Source organism: Hevea brasiliensis, chromosome 18, assembly GCF_030052815.1.
Source record: "Hevea brasiliensis isolate MT/VB/25A 57/8 chromosome 18, ASM3005281v1, whole genome shotgun sequence".
NCBI lineage: Eukaryota > Viridiplantae > Streptophyta > Magnoliopsida > Malpighiales > Euphorbiaceae > Hevea > Hevea brasiliensis.
The window spans coordinates 23,773,106-23,790,025 of record NC_079510.1 but is presented as its reverse complement, the minus strand read 5'-3'; positions in this window follow the sequence as shown (position 1 = coordinate 23,790,025).

Below are 16,920 nucleotides of genomic sequence, written 5' to 3'. Positions count from 1 at the left end.
TTAATTAAAATTTAAAAATAATTCTATTAAAAATTAATGATAATAAAATGTGAATAATCAAAATATTAATTATAATTACATTAGATATATAATTATAATGAAATAAAATATTAAAAAGTTTAAGAAATAGTAAATAAGAAATTTATAAAAAAAATTAATAATTAAATACACATTAATTAAATATATTTAAATAAAATAAGTTTTAAAAATAAAAACTAATAATTTTGAAAGAAATAATAAAAAAATAGCGCAAATAAAAAAAGATTTAAGAGCATTTAGGTGAAATGAAAATACTTGGTGAGAGGAGAGAGAGTTTGATGCGTATCATACGTCTCATATGACATACTATATATAGACAAATAAATAAAAACTATTTAAATAAAAAATTAATTTATAATTAAATATTATTTAATTAAAAAACTGTAACAAAAGCATTTAAATTCAATTTTTATAACAGTAAAATATTTCCTATTTACTTAGTCATTTCAATTAAATGGCCATAAGTTGGCCATTATGATGATGATGACAATAATAATAATAATAATAATAATAATAATAAAAAATCTTAGAAAAGTGAAATAAAAAGAATATTAAATTATTAACATAAAAAATAATATAAACTAATTATAAATAAGTCAAATCTCTATATTTTATTTTTATAATATTTTATGTAGACCACACTTTTTGTCTCTTAAATTTTTTAATAAGATTTTGTTAGAATTATGACTCAAAAATCCTAATGGAATTTGGAGAGAGATCTTTTCATAATTTGAGTGGGAGAAATATTTCTCAATAGGATGGAGAAATATTTCCTATAATGAGTCTCTTATTTTAATATTATTTCCTATAATGAGTCTCTTATTTTAATATTATTTCTAAATTGAGTAGGACTCCTAATCAGATAATGATTGAGGGAATTAACACTATAAATAGGAGAATAATGGAAAAGGTTATTTGGCCTTTTTCTCATTGAAGAGAGTGGCTTTCAGCTCATGGAGTGAGGCTATCGCCCATTGTAGAGATAGGCTTTGCCAATTGCTGAGGATTTGGCTTTGCCCATTGATAAGGGGCTCCTGCCCATTGCAGTCTTATGGAGGGAAAGAGGCTTTGGCCTAAGGTGGAGAAATGACATAGAATTCAAGAGGAAGAATTTCTTGTCCATTGATGAGAGGGCTCTTGCCCATATAATAAAGGTTACCTTTGTGGTGTAGTGTTGTAATAGTAAATATGTTGGGTTATGTCTAGAGGAGATTGAGAGGGACTAACTAATATATTTGCTATGAGCAGTTTGATGTAATGTGGGTCTCTTGGGTGTAATTGGGTTGATGGGTAGTATAGCTATGAGCTTGTAATAATGATTTATTGATTGTTGATAGTAGAAGATGGCATGCCTGTAGATGTAGCCTAATGTTAAGAGTGTGAACCACGTAAATATTGGTGTTTTGTGTATTTGCTTTATTTCTTTGTAGTTTACATGCTTCCGCAGTGCATAATAGATTTCATAATAAAAATAATAGAAAATATAATAATGTAATAAAATTTTTTATTAAAGATATGAAATAATTTAAGGTTGATTAAATTATATGATAGTTGATTATGAGATCATAAATTAATAGTCAATTTTCTTTAAACTAATGGCCATCAATAACCTTTTGATGAGGAGCCAATTGCACCATTCCTGCAACAAGGTCCAATTACAAGGTCCATAGCAAAAAAGTTTCAAGGCATGGTGTCCAAACACATTAATAAACTCAACATGATGGAAGAATTCAGTTCAGAAGAGGGAGCACTCAAGGACACCAATTTCATGGTGGTTGGTATGCTAGCCGAATCATTGGTGCACCATGGAAAGGAATCTGTTCAACCACTTGGGACCAAGGCTTAGGCTGCCCATTCATACACTATTTCATACTCTACATGCTTCAAATGTGTGTCTTAATCTGCCCCATTACTGCTCAATGCTAGAGAAGAGTTTGTCTATCTACATGCCAAATAAGGAAACAACATCAACTTTATTTTTGGGATACACCAGCAGTCCACCTGACACTTGTTCTGTATACTTTTTGTCACGACCTAACTTATGGGCCGGACCAGCACTAGGACCTGGGCCTGCATAAAGCCCTTGAGGCCTGTAGTAAGCCTTTTTGTTCTTAAACTCATGACCAGGCCCACAATTTAGGCCCAATATGCATATAAAATAATTTAAATTAAACTGTTATAATTTCATTTCAGGCCAACTTAGCCTAGTAATTATCCGAAACTAAAATTAGGGGAGTCCAGCTTAACCCTGTTACATCATTTACAAACTATTTAAAACTCATAAAAATTTTTCATTTGTTAATATAAAAACTTAAATTCATGCAGTTCCTGACAGGATTAACGCTACTACTAGTACATGTAGAGTTTTAAATTACAAATTTAGATAATAATAATACAGTAAGTAATTTTTTTATAACCTGCGAGGAAAGGAACAGGTTATTCTGAAAAAAATCTCCTCCTGTAGCTTGGAAAAATAAGGTGAACAGGAGTGAGCGTTCGACTCAGAGAGTAAAATATCAATTTTAACCATAATCTCTATAGCTATCTAAAGCTAATGTACCCTGTGGAGTGAAATGCAACATCGTCATAATTTTCATATCATAATAGCAAAAAGGCAATTTGGAGCACTCACACACCCAACACTATCAAACAATATATATATGGGAGCTGATCCCTTATACAGCCCTCTTAATCCAACCTCTGCCAGCGAGTGTCTCTCAAGCCGGACTTTCACTTAATAAACCAAATGTGGGGTCCCAGTGAGTGTCTCTCAAGCCGTGTCTACCCCGAAGGACCGGGTCCCAGCTAGTGTCTCTCAAGTCGTGTCTACCCGTCCTGTCCATATCCAATACCATACCACATGCACGCCATGCACACACACTGTTCCAAATTACCATAAACAACATTCATGGCACTTTAACAATTATGAATGCAATATAATACGTGCCTAGTATTTAACTACATAGATACATATTTATAAGTGATGCATGGGTATGCTTGAACATATAATAATATCAAAATTACAATTAAAATTAATATTTTACTCACAGTACACCGAGGACTATTGTGACTGCTGGATGAAGGAAAATAGCTAACCTCGATCGCCTAATAATTATATTATAAATTTATTAGTACTAAGTCAACATAAAACTCTAAAGAGACAATAAACAACCTAATTTATATCGGAAATCCGGCAGAGTCTTTCCTATACTTATGACCTATCCAACTTGCAAAAGGCTTTAAAATACACTTCTATATCTGTCAATCACACAATCACAACTCAATCACATCACAAGGCCCCTCCTAGGCCCATCCAACAATCAACAATCACAATGTGAAAAATTACAGTTTAGTCTTTATAATTAACCTCTTTTGCAAAAATTGCCTATATGAGCTCTAAAAATTCTAAAACTTTGCCCCGCGGTCCTTAGCAAAATTACTAAGCTAATGCAAAAAGAATTATAATTTTTTGATCATCCACAAATATTTTATGAATTTTAATCTAAATCAGTATTAGCCGGAAATGAGCAACTTAGAGTTCGAGTTTACCTATGTCAATTCTGACACCTGAAACGCATCCAGAGCGTCTGAAAATGCTAGGATAGATTATAATATTGACCACATTCTAAGACAGATTGCCGAGTAGCCGGATTTGGCTGAAAATACGGTCTCGGCGCCGGTGAGCTATCCTCGATCCAATTGCACCTAAATTAATTCCAAATTTGTTAATAATTATCATGAAATTATTTTTAAATTTTTGGAAATCAAAAAGTGCGAAAATCTCATTAAGCGATCTAGACCGTCCGATTATCACCTTTTTCAAACTGTGTCCGGTTGGAGAGGGACCGGTCTTATCTTGAAGATCTCGTCGTTCTCAGTCCATTGGTGGCCTCGAATTTCCGATCTGACTGTCGGATCGCCGGAAAAGTGGCTGGAAAGCCACTGCCATCACTTTCTCTCTCCTCTTTCTCTTTCTTCGAAACTCGCCGAAAACTTCCATGGAATGGAGCACCGCCGATCGAGATGGGAAGCCCGTGGCCCTAGGAGTTGAGCGCTACCCCTCCCATGACGATAAGCTGCCGAAAATGGCCTTGGAAGTCCTTGCCATTGCTCTCTCTCTCTCTCTCTCTTCAATTCTCGTCGCCGCTGCCATCTTCCATCACCGTTTCCTGTCCACTGGTGGTCACTCGATCACGCTGAAGCCGCTAGGGTGGTCACCAGCAGCGGATCTCTTGCCGGCAGGAAGAAAAACGGAAGGGAGGAGGGGAGGGAGTCAGGGAGAGAGAAGGAGAGCTTGGGGGGGGGGGGTGTCCTGCGCAGCGTTTTGGGGTCTATTTTTTTTTCTTTTAACTTCTAATTACACTATTAGTCCCTCAACTTCTTAGAAGTTTACAATTAGGTCTAAAATTATTTTATTATGTTAAAGTTTAATAAAATTCTAGTAATGATAAAAATAATATAATCTAGGAAAATTTAATTATTTTATTCTCATTTAATGAATTAACTTTAATTAAATTATTTATTATTAATTTATTTATTATTATTATCTTCCTTTATTTTAAAATCAATTCAAATAAATCCTATAATATTAATAACATAATATTTCCTTTTCATTTTATTTATATTTTAAAAATTTTGGGTTGTTACACTTTTCAAGGTTGAATTATGTCAATCAAAGTCTTTTCAATATGATTATATATGATTGTATCCATATTATTTATGTTTAAACTTATTTTCCATTTTTGCTTAAGAAAAGTGTAATACCTAAGCATAGGAAGACACATTGGTCATTACCATGCTTGCTGGAGTGCCTTCTTAGAAAGGAAATTTCTCCTTCATTTGGAACAGATTTGGAAGATCAAAATAGAAATTTCTCTCATTAAAGAGCTTTGCAAATATTCTTCCAATCTTAGTTTTCTTAGAACTTCATCCAACTCTTAACAAATTTAGCCTAGTTTGTTAAGTTTCATTGCATGTTCAAGATTGTTCTTCCCTCCTGGAATTTTGATCTTGCTCTTGGCTGTTCCCTTTGCTTGCTTTCAGTTCTTTTTGGCGTCCATTGAAGGGTTGAAGCTGCAAGGATTTGGTTTCTTGTTTTGGAGACAGTTGGGAGAAATTTCCTTTTAGTGTGTCTCAGTCTATCCTAGAGGAATCACAACACCTTTTAGTATTATTATTATTATTATTATTATTATTATTATTATTATTATTATTATTATTATTATTATTATTATTATTAAGGATAACATGTAGCAAATAATATTTTTGCATAAATGAATTTATAAAAAATAATATAAATAATTTTTAAATATTGCATTTGATTATAAAATGTCTTAATTTATAAAAATCAAAATTTAAATAAAATTATAATTTAAATCATAAATATTAAGGTAGTATTATAAATAATAGTAATAATTAAAATAGAAAAAAATAAATAATAATTAGTATTTATAAAATCAGATAAATAATTTTTAAATATTGTTTTTAATTACAAAATATCTTAATTTTTAAAAATTAAATTTTAAAGAAAATAATAATTTAAATCACAAATGTTAAAGTAGTATTGTAAATAATAATACTAATTAAAAAAAATTAAATGATAATTAGTGTAAAGGAGAGTGTTTATGATTGATTATGAGATCATAAATTAATGATAATTTTTTTTTAAAATTAATGGCCATCAATGACCTTTTATTATTATTATTATTATTATTATTATTATTATTATTATTATTATTATTATTATAGATGATAACATGTAGAAAATGATATTTTTTCATAAATAAATTTATTATAAATAATTTATTTTTGCATTTAATCATAAAAAGTCTCAATTTTAAAAAATTAAATTTAAAAAAATAATAATTTAAATTATAAATATTAAGGTAGTATTATAAAAAATAATAATAAATAAAAGAGAAATTAAAAAATAAATAATAATTAGTACAAATGAGAGTATTTATAGAATGTGACACGTGACAAGCTTTTCAATGAAAGTGCCACATATCATTTTCTTGGAAATACCACCTTACTTTATATATATATATATATATATATATATATATATATATATATATATATATTAAAAATTACTTCAAATATAATAATTTTAAATGGATCGTATTCATCCACTATATAAAAAAAAAAATACAGTTTAACAATGAAATGAATTTACGATGGAATAGTAATAGAATTTGTATGGTAAAATTAGCAATATAAAAAATTTTCGTTGATAATTTTAGCGTTAAAAATTTAGTGCAAATTTAGCAATGATATAGCAATGGAACTTAGCAACAGACACAGTTCCATTGTTAATTTAAATACCAAATATTGGTGCAAACTTTACCAACAAATTTAGTAATGACTATTAGTGATGAATTTTTCAACATGTTGTTAATTTTTTGAGGGAAAAAGATGTTTAATTTATTTATAATTTATCAATAGATTAGAAATGAAATTAAAATTATTTGCTAATTTAGGAAAGAAAAAGGCACCTAGTTTATTTGAAATTTACTAATAAATTAGTAAATATTTTAAATTTCGTTGCTAAATTGGCAACGAAATTCAAAGTTATTGCTAAATTTAGCAATTGATTGTAAAATTGTTACTAATTTGGCAACAAATTACAAAATCCAATAGCAATTGAAAAGAAAAAAAATAGACTTTTTCCCTCCATAAATTGATGGTTTTTGAATATTTTCTTAATTTATGAAAGGAAAAGATACGACTTTTTTAATTAACAATGGATTTTAAATCTGTTGATAAATTATTTATTTAAGCATCCAAAATATTTTTATTCCTTATTTCACTAATTCTTTGATTTTATTTTCTCTCATTTTTCCTTTCATTTCATTATTTCTTCCATTGTCTTTTATTTTCTTTCATTTTTTAAAAAAATTTTCTCTAATATTTTTCTTTTTCATTAATAATTTTTTTGGTTTCATTTTTCTTTCATTTCACTCTTTTTTTAATCTTTTCTAATTATCTTCCTCATCTTTCTCTGGTCTTTTTTTTTTCATTAGCAAACTTTTTTCTTATTAATCATAATATAGTAATTTCTTTACTATGTATGTTTATTAGTAATTTATTTTTTAATAATTTATATATATTGTTATTGTTAGTATTTATTCTATGGTGATTTTTAACAGTGCATTATTTTTTTTAATATTTTATGTGTTTTTTAATAATGTGTTTGTAATAGTTTTTGTTAGTAATTTATTTTTTTAATAATTTTCATTATAATATATTTATAGTAATTTTTTATTAATAATTTTTATGAGTAATTTTTAAAAATATTTTTTTATTGATTTTTAATGGTACTTTATTTTTAATTGGTATTTTTATAACCACAAATGAGGCAAGCTTGGGAAACCATAGGAAGGAATTCATAAGTATCTACACCAGCCTATGTAGGTCAATAAATCCTATAACATCTTAAGGAAGTCACTACAATCTTCTTCACTGGCCTAACACCAAGGAATGCTTGTAGCACCTTTATAAGCATGACAAGAGTTTTCACCAATCTTTGTAAGCCGATAAATCTCAAGCATCTTGATGAAGCCACTATAAGGGTTTCTGCTGAATTTGGAAGCCAGAGCATACTTGCAACACCTCTATGGAAACACAACAAGTTTCTTTGCCTAGTCTTTGGAAACTAAGGAATGAGTAATCACCAGGATCAAAGCATAAAGGAAAAGATAAATGTAATATCTGGAATTTTTATTCAATTACTTTTTGGATTTAAATTATGGTATTCTAATGTACTAAAAAATTTGGAAATTTATTTGGAATTTTCTAGAATTTTATTTTTGAGTTTTGAATTTTTAAGCATTTAATTTCAATAAATTTTTAAAAATTATTTAAAGACCACGTGACACGTTTTAAATTATTTTATGTTATACTTTTTTTGGACTCTAGAATTTTTTCAGATTTTTCAAGACTCGTTTAGGGTCTCAGGGCAAAGCTAAAAGGCCAAAACTAGAGTGTGGGTTGAGTCAAGTTCACATTGGATTGATTTTGAATCGAATCGGATGCCATTTTTCTTCCCAACGCATTTTACGCCCCCACCCCTCCCTTTTTCTTTCTTTTCTTCCTCCTTTCTCCTTCCTCCTCCTCGCCTTTTAATCAGCCGCCCACCCCTCGATGTCCCTCCATCCTCAATGACCATCCAACACTGTCCAGCAACCGATCATCGATGAGTTTTTTCCTATGGAAAAAAAAGGCTCCTAAGTAGCCTATTCGAATTTTTCATCATTTCTCCCTTCCCCGAAGAACCTTTTCCAATGAGGTTAGGCTCAAAATGCTCCTCTCCTCATGGGTTTTGTATACCTGGCTTTGAAATGAGATTGCATGTGCAAATCGACTAGCGAAATTCCTCCCAAACTAGAAACCTAATAAAAAAAATCTAAGGCTACTAGCGCGTCATACTAGTCAAGTGCTTTGAAATGAGATTAACTTAGGAATTTTTCATTACTAAAAAAATTTTGGGACCTACATGCTTCCCGGTGAGTTTTTGGGTTTTTAACATCATCTTTTTGGTTAAATAAAATATATTCTAACTCGCGATATTGTTTGCTTCATGTAGGTACTTTTGTTTCAAAGAAATTTCATCGGTGCCCAAGATTGCAACTTTGGTCCGCATACATAGGCTCCACGACTAACCTCAGAAAGAGAGCTCAATATTACAATCGTTTCTACCATTTTCGGACACCTTGAACACATTCCATATGTGAGAATTAGCTTAAATAACCTCGAACTCAAAATTGCTCTTTTAACCTCAAGTTGAATTTTAGTTTGGTGTTTAATTAAATATTCTTGGATGAATAATTGACTAAATTCAATTAGAATATTAAGATAATATAATATTAAGATAATATTATGTGTAATTTCATTTTGAAGAAATTTCACTGGTGCCCAAGATTGTAATTTTTGGTTCGGATGCATGGACTTCAGGACTAACCTCAAAAGGGGTTCAATATTACAGTCGTTCCTACCATTTTCAACCACCTTGAATGCATTCCAAGTGTGAGAATTGGCTTAAATAACCCCAAACTCAAACTTGTTCTTTTTACCTCAAGTTGAATTTTAGTTTAGTGTTTAATTAAATATTCTTGGATGAATAATTGACTAAATTCTATTAGAATATTAAGATAATATTATAAGGACCCCAAGCAATATTTATAGAATTTTAAGAATTGATTTGAATATTTTTGGACAATAATAAAGTTTAGGCACCTGAGTTGAAATTTGGCAATGACACTAGTTAGGTTAATCTCGTAGGCTCTAAATGGGTATTGTGTTATGTGTTGTGGGCCTGAGGCCTTTACGATTGTTGAGCTATTTATTTATGTTTTCTTATAGGAAGGTTAGATTCTAGGTATAAGAGAAACTTTGTTGAATTTTTGGCATGAACTTAGAAAATCTTTTGCCTTTTTCAGTTTTTATTATTGAGCAATTTTTATGGCTTTCTAATATGTTTGTCTAGGTGATCTAAACAAGCCATCATCCTCTTCCCACTAAAACCAAAAGACATTAGGTCACACCATCTGTGAGTTGGATGTTGATTATTTTTATAATTTCAATATTATTTACATTTTTATGGCATGCTTATTCACTTCTTGTTACATTTTATTTCTATGATGTGTCGTCTAAGAGATAGATTAGAGCATACCATATTTCACTAACTTTTGTTACTGTGAGGTAGGTACGATGCTATATTTTACTGACTCTTACCCAAAAAAAAAAAAAAAGATGAAGAGAACATCTTAGATTCAAAGAGCTAGGTATGGGGTTTGGCACCCAATATGTATTAGAAATGAGTATGTGTGTAGCTCCAATTTTTTTTCTTGTGTGATGATTTAGGTGATTTAAATATTTGATGCATTGTTCATTTGTAGGAATGTATTAGTTTTAGATAATTATAGAAATTATCATTATAATCAATATCTATCTTCTTGAGTCAAACGCTAACCCCCGTTGTCACACCCTACTCCCCCGTAAGATGTAACATGATCTCGTAGTACACCTAATGAATTACCGTACTTCACCTACCGATAACCCATTAGATATACTATAAGAGATTTTTAAAACAATTTTCGTGAAATTTAAATCATCGATTAAAATCTGGTGTTATAAAATTTTTTTAAAATTTCGGCAAAGTGCCGGCTGTATTTTGAGAAAACAGTTCTTCAATCCTGCAAAAGAAAATACTCCTAATATGTTTTCTTAAATACAACTTCAGTAACTTCATTTCAACTCACAATTCAAATTTCAATAAACAATCAATTCATTTTCAAACCAATCTCATCATAAAGAAACATTTCATTGATTATAAGACTCAAAATTTATATTACAAAACTATTCAAGTAAATAAAATTTCAAATTTACATTTACAATAATTTACATTTAATTACATACCAAAATATTTTACAAGAGTTTTTATACAACTGCTCAAATAATTTACATACATATTATTACATGCATACATCAAAACCTATGTACATGGGTATACCTATGATATACCTGGAGCTGATATGAATGTGTCTTCAAAGAAGCTTACTCAATTGCTCTATGCTCTTTTCACCTACAACAACATACAAAGCTATTGCTGAGTGGTGAACTTAGTGGTGCACAACTATAACTTAAAACATAGTTCAATATACCTTAGCAAAATTACAACAAATAATTTGAAAATCAAGATAATCATCAAATTCCAAAAATCAAATTATTCATTGTCAATAACATAATCATTTGTATGGAATGACTTTGATCACGAAATTCACTTTATCAAATCACAACCAAACATTTAAGGTAATTCCAATAAAATCAATTATACATAAATCATAATTGAAATCACAATTCTTTACTATTCAAAAACCATTCTTTATCTCAAAACCATTCTTTATCTCAAAAGCCATTCTTTATCTCAAAAGCCATTATTTATCTCACTAACTATGCAAGACTAATCCGCAAGGGCCATCTTTGGGTGATTCAACTCCCTTTGGTCGGAGAGGTCGAATCAGATTCTAACTCCCTATGGTCGAGGAGGTCGAATCATTGTGCACAGTACACATCACAATAATGAAATTTCCGAAATGGCCATAACATATAAACTTAGATCTAACCTCTAATAAGAGGAGAATCTAAGCCTCTAATAAGAGGAGAATCTAAGCCTCTAATAAGAGGAGAATCTAAGCTTGTGCACATACCATGGTAATCAAAACACAACTAACTCCATTGTCTTCTCAACAAATGAGAGAGACGGGTAATAACCTAGTCAAACATCTATAGTGAGATATAAAATAATATCACAATCCTTTTAGTGAGCATAAATCACAATACAATTCGATTCAAAGTCAATTCCGATATCCAATAATTTTTATGCTCATCACAATTCAAATCATAAATTTGCATTTTTCCATGCAAATTGCCCATCACAATTCAAAATATGTTCTATCACAATTTTCCAAAAACATAATTTATTCAATTCACAATAATGCTTAATACTTGTGGAAATACCATTTCACAAAGCTAAATTCATACATACTATAACAATTTCAATAATCATTGAATTAAATCCAATGCTTGTGAAACATAATACATAAGAAAAATATGTCATTTAATCATATAAAATATTCAGAACAAAATCAGTTAAAAACTAGTTGTGCACAGACCTCTGATAAATGTGTCTTGGTCCTGACTCAGTGTTTTCTTCCCCTTCCCTGAGTCTTTGCTAACTGAAACACACAATTTGAAGTGTTTCAGTACTCATTCAAACTGTCTCTAACAATAAGGCTTAATAATTAATTTATTGAATTCTATTATTTTTCTTAGTCAACCTAAAATGTTGACCCTCGATGCACTCTAAGTGAATTAGGTTTAATGTTACCAATATGTCCTTTTAGTGTTGGTACATGTTACCAAATTCACTTTCAAGTATATTGCATTTTATTGTAATTTGCCGGATTTCGGTGTACTATTTTGACCTAGCTGGATGACCTAGTTCCTTCGGTTTTTGGGTTTTGGTCCAAACTACAAACTTGTAGGTCTATGTCTTATTGCATGCAAGGCAAAATTTCAGGTTATTCTGAGTTATGTAGGCCAAGTTATGGTCAATTTACCAATGCTGGACAGAATGTACCAAAATGGTAGGCTTAGGTCATTTTTAGGTCACTTTTGGTTTGGCCAGTTTTTGGACCTGAACTTGTGCAAGCTATTTGGCTTAGTTCTGGCCATTTCTGGGCTTTGGTGTCTTCATAAGAATTGTAGATATATGTCTCAAATATTCATGGTAAAAATTTTAGGTCAATTGTACCTGTTTTGAGTAAGTTGTGATCAAAATACTAACTATTGCCCAAATGGTCAATTTCCAGGCTTTCAAAGCACTAATCCGGATTTGGTCATTTTTCAAGTCACCTTCTTGGCAGAATTTTGGTAAGCTTCCTTCATGAAAGTTGGCACATTTTGTGCCTAGTTTCACCTCCAATTGGTCTCATGCCAATTGGAGTCACACACTTAAGGTTCTAAGCCAAAACATACACTGCCCTATTGTACATTGTTCATCCTTTACTAATTACCCATTCAACACTTGCCAAGTTAACTCTTCCATGCCAATTCTGGTTGTACCATACCATTAACACATTTTACTTCACATTTTTGGTCATTTTGGCAGCTTGTAACCACTCTCAACATACACACTATAATACAAAATTTTCCAAAGTCCCATTTACAACAATTAAAGTCCCATTTACCACAATTCAACCACATGAACATACCTCATTTTCATGTCCAAATTCAAACAATTATTTATATACACATGCTGCCATTAATGACAACATAATTCAACAATATTTCATAAATTCAAACACTTCAATCTTCTTCATGAGGCTGCCACAAGTTTACACATACCCATCAACCTCCATTTGCAATTTTCAAGCTTACAAATCAAACCTTACTCATGGAATTTAACTACAATACAATCAAACATTTAAATCATCATTCAAACCACTATTTACATGTAAGAATAAGCTGTTCATAGTGAATTTCCATGGCTACCAAAATGTACATTTCCACTAATTCATCAAACTTTAAAAATTCTTCCACAAATCAACTATCCACAACACCCATTCAAAGTTTAATGAAACAAGAATTAAAAATACATACTTACCACTTTTGAAATTCTTCAAAACCTCACCAAAACTTAACTTTCTTGCTGCCTTTCTACTGCCCAAGTTGTATAGAACAACTTTAGTGAAGGAACCTAATGGAAAATGTAGCTAGAGCATGCTTGCATGGAGCTCTCACCATGGATGGCCATGGAGGTTTTCCCTCCCTTGTTTTCTGCTTGTTTTTCCCAAAGTTGAAGATGATAGAATTTTTCTATCCAAGGGTTGATTAGTGGTCCACTTAAGTGGTGTTAGTGGAGCACTAATTGAATTTAAGTATATTTTAAGGTTAAAATTTCTAATTTTCCATATTTTCCTCCTATCTTTTGCTATTTAGATTATGTACCACTATTTTAATTTTTCATGACATTTTTCAAGTGTAATATCATTTATTTTTTATGGACATTTAGGTCAAAAGACAACTCAGGGTGTCAAATGACCACAATGCCTCTATTCGGGTTGCATTCCCAATTTTTCGGTAACACCGAGTTTTGTCGTTTTCTCGATTTCTCGTTTTTCTTTGTACTAATTATTTAATTTTTCTTTGATATTTCTAATGACATTTATACTTAAATAGATGTTCATTTAAGTCTTAAAAATATTTTCCAGGTTTTTCCACGGTCCAGGGTTAGTCAACGTTCCACATCGCAACCTCCCAGTGCGGTCACCCATCGCTATGGTTCTCAGCTCATTTAACTTGGTTACATTTCATTACTATTATTTTTTCTTTATTTTTCTTGTATTTTCTTTTCTTGTATTTCATTATTTTATGTCTCCTCACCCGTATCTAAGTGTAGTTCTAGGCATCCTAGCTGTCCGGACAACACTGGTCACTAGAATAGTAGAACGCACTACCGAACATAGGGGTGTTACACCGTTTAATTATATATATTTTTCCAAGCAATAGTTGGATCATATTTTTGAAGTTAACATGCATTCTTCATCGTAGAGAAAATTGAAATTATTGATGTTTTAAATGTTATTTAATTTGATTTAATTCTTGAACTCCACAATGACTTTAATAGTATTTCTTATAGTATAAAACTAAATCATTTAACTTGTTATGTATGTATATGTTGGATTTAGAGTGAGTTGAGCTCTCCATTTTGACATTAGATTTTGTTGTGGGTTGTGAGGGTGAGTTGAGCTCCTCAAGTTATAGATTTATTTATACTATAGGTTGGGTGAGTTTTGTTCCCTGTTGGACTGTCCATTTTATGGTTGGACTTTATCTTTTTGGTTTCTTAAGTTTTGGCCTTCTATTTTATTTTTGAGTTATAAGTTGCTTAGGCTTACTATAACGCCCAAAATTTAAATGTACTATATAAATACAATTTAGGAAATTTATATAGTTTAATTTTGTTAAGTATTTAATAACTTCAAAAAAATAAAATGAAAATAAATAGTAGGAGAGATAGTTAAGGTTCTATGGTAGTAGAGAAAATTTCATTCAGTGACAAAATTTCGAGATTCAAAAATAAAAATAAAAATAAAGATTATGTTACTGGGTTCTATTGAACCATGGATTATGTTATATTGAAATAAATAATTGTAGGGGACTAAAAAAATGAACAATCAAGAAAACAATTACGTATGTGGGTGTTATATAAATCATGCCTTAGAAACAAGGAGTAATATGTTTAATTTTCCCTCTAACCTATTGACATGTGACACTTTGGTAAGTGTTATAAATAGCTTGTATGTTAGATAGTAAAGAGAGAGAATTTCCACATTGCTAAAATACAAGAAGTTTTTAGTGTTTATAATGTGAGGAAGGATAGTTTAAATAAAATAGAAATTGGAAGGAAGAAGTGGAGGGAAATTGAAATATATAGAATTGAGTGGAAGGAAAGTGAAATATACATAAATAAATTTATATTATTATATTATGACACTCGACACATGTGCATGTAGAAATAAAATAATTAATTTTATTATATTTTTATTTATTTATTTTTATTATTTTATTTTCATAAATAAATCCTAACAGTTATGTGTATTAATAAACAAATGTTTATGCTCATAAATAGATATGTCTATTAAAAACTGATAGTCACATCTGTTAGGAGAGGTGTCTATTTAATTAGTTTTGAAAATAGACAGTCATGTCAATTAGAATTTAAAATAGAAAGGTATGCTTGTCTAAAGAGGTGCCATGTGATGAAGTCAAATTACATAGATATTTAGGTTTAATATTCATTGCATTTTGTTAGTTTTATGTTTATTTTCAAGCTTTTATGTTTATTTTCAAGTGTTTTTAATTTTCTTTCAAAATCTATGTTAAATTGGTCTAATCCCCTATTTTTTTGGACTTTATCAGGTTTGTTTCAATGCTTTGAGAAGGCATGGATGAAACTGGAAAAGAGTTGAAGCTTTAAAATGTAGTTGTTGTGCCATTTAATATTACACGGCCCCGTGTAATTAGTTACATAGCCTCTTATAAAAATTACACAGCACTGTGTAACCTTCTGAGCCTTAGAAACTACAAAAATTCAAGGTCCAAAGTGTTACATGGGGTACCCCATGTAACAATTACGTAGCCTTGTGTAACATTACATAGCCCCATGTAATGACTCCTAATAGAATTCCAATTCGACTTTTCTTCCTCATCACTCATTCCAAAGGACTTCTAAGCATATTTTGGCTATGAAACAAGGGTTTATCATCAGATATAAATACAAGAAGTCAGTTTTTGTTAAAAGGGAGAACTAATTTACACTCAAGAGTGCACATGTACTTCAAGAAAGGCAAAGGAGAAACAAGATCTATAAGATTGCTAGAAGGGATCATTAGCTAAAGTTCCAAAAGTTCAATGTTTCAATTCTCCATCTGGGTTCTTCTCATGTCTTTTCTTTATTTTATAAACTTGACTGTAAAACTCACCATGTGTGAGTAGTTCCTTTATTCTAGGGTTAAGGATATAGCACTCTCAATCTAATTATGGATCTTATTTGATTTTAATTAATAATATATTAGGCATTTTGTTCTTTGATTTAATCTCTTGTGTTCTTAATGCATGCTATGTGTTGGTACCCACTTAGTATTGATTCTACATATTAATTGAAGGACTGAAAGGTAAAGATTAATGTTGGAATAACAAGATTTTGAACGTAAGATTCTTAATCTAGAGATAGGCTAAAATTCTATGTGGATCTAACAATTAATCAAAGAACATAATGGGTTTTAATTAATTTAATCGCCATGAAAATAGGATTTAGGTTAATTAAAATATATCTCAAGTGCCTTGAGAGATGATTTAAGATAACTTAGGATTAATTTCCTTCAAAGTAATAATCTCCCACTAATTGAATGAATTAGATTGATTCTATAATTGATTGAAGTGTGGACCCTAGCTCTAGAATGTTTTTATTAATTAATACTCAAGTTTAGTTAATTGTTTTAGATTTTATTTCTTTTAATTTAGATTTAATTACTATTTCTATACAATTCAATCATCTAGATAATTAAAATCACTAGAGTTTGGTACTAAACATGGTCTTCATGGGAACGATACTTTACTCAGTACTTTATTACTTATTAATGATTCATGCACTTGTGGGGTTGTAAACCAGCAAGCACCATGACCCTTCACTGTTATAAATATGGATGAGTTGTTCATATTCACTTCTTATATTTCTTCTTCTTCTCTTCTTGTCTATTTAAAATATGTTCGTACAAAAAGTTCTTAAAAGAAATATTCAAAAATTGCTATCTATGA